The sequence below is a fragment of the Tupaia chinensis genome, unplaced genomic scaffold (assembly GCF_000334495.1).
Source record: "Tupaia chinensis unplaced genomic scaffold, TupChi_1.0 Scaffold144069_1, whole genome shotgun sequence".
NCBI classification, from domain to species: Eukaryota; Metazoa; Chordata; class Mammalia; order Scandentia; family Tupaiidae; genus Tupaia; species Tupaia belangeri.
Window position 1 is genome coordinate 36,443 of NW_006203922.1, and position 1,078 is coordinate 37,520.

Sequence of the window (1,078 nt, forward strand, 5' to 3'; positions counted from 1 at the left end):
GGGGGATGGTCACACCGCAATCCCTTCTCCTCCATTCTCCTCTTGGGATCTTGGACACGCATGCACACGCACCTGGCGTGAGTTTTAAGCCACCGGGTCTGGGATGCGAACCGTGGTCAACTACATGGGAGTCCAGTGACATAGCCATTACACTAACTGCTGGTTCCCAAATATTAATTTTTAGTAGAAATAAAAATCAAAATAATTTCTACTGTTAGAATGCCTGAAATTGAATAAAACTTATGTAATAATTCAAACCATATTTATTCCTTATATATTGGAAAAATGGAAGCATTATTTCTTATAATTTTCCATATTTTACAATTGCCAGTACCACATTTTTTTTTTTTTTGGAGAGGTTTTCGCTATAGGGTGCGTGCGTGCACTCACCAGACAGACAGAGAGAGACATCGAGACAGAAAGCGAGAAATCACCCCCCGGGGGGGGTCATGCCTCAATCCCTTCTCCTCCATTCTCCTCTCGGGATCTTGGGCACGCATGCACACGTGCCCAGCGTGAGTTTTAAGCCACCGGGTCCAGGATGCGAACCGCGGTTGACTATGTGGGAGTCCAGCGACATAGTCATTACACTAACTACTGGTTCCCCCACATTTTATTTCGACAATTGTCTGATTTTATATTCTGTGTGACAACAAATTTTGAGGTGCCTAAGTGTGAAATTGATTAGAATGTTGAGTCTTCAAACTTTAAACTGTGTTTCTTTTTCTTCCTGCAATATAATTTATGTGTGATTTTCTGATATTTGTTAATTCTTTGTTCTTAATTGCACAGGTGTATTTGAGCATGATTGAAAATGTTTAAAATATTTTGGGACCAGCTTTTAGCATAATGGGTATGTCGCTGGCCTCCCATGTGGTCAACTGATGTTCGAGTCCTGACCTTGGTGGCTTAAACTCACGCCGGGTGCGTGTGCATGTGTGCCCAAGATCCCAAGAGGAGAATGGAGTAGAAGGGATTATGACATGGCCATCCCCCCTGGGGGTGATTTCTCACTTATTGTCTTTCTATTTATCTCTGTCTTTCTGGTGAGTGCATACACCCTATAGCAAATAAAAAA

At 42.3% G+C, this 1,078-nt stretch overlaps 1 pseudogene; it reads right to left on the reverse strand.

Moving 5' to 3' along the window:
* LOC102484893 (vomeronasal type-2 receptor 26-like) overlaps positions 1-1,078 on the reverse strand; it is a 36,701-nt pseudogene that overhangs the window by 8,370 nt on the left and 27,253 nt on the right.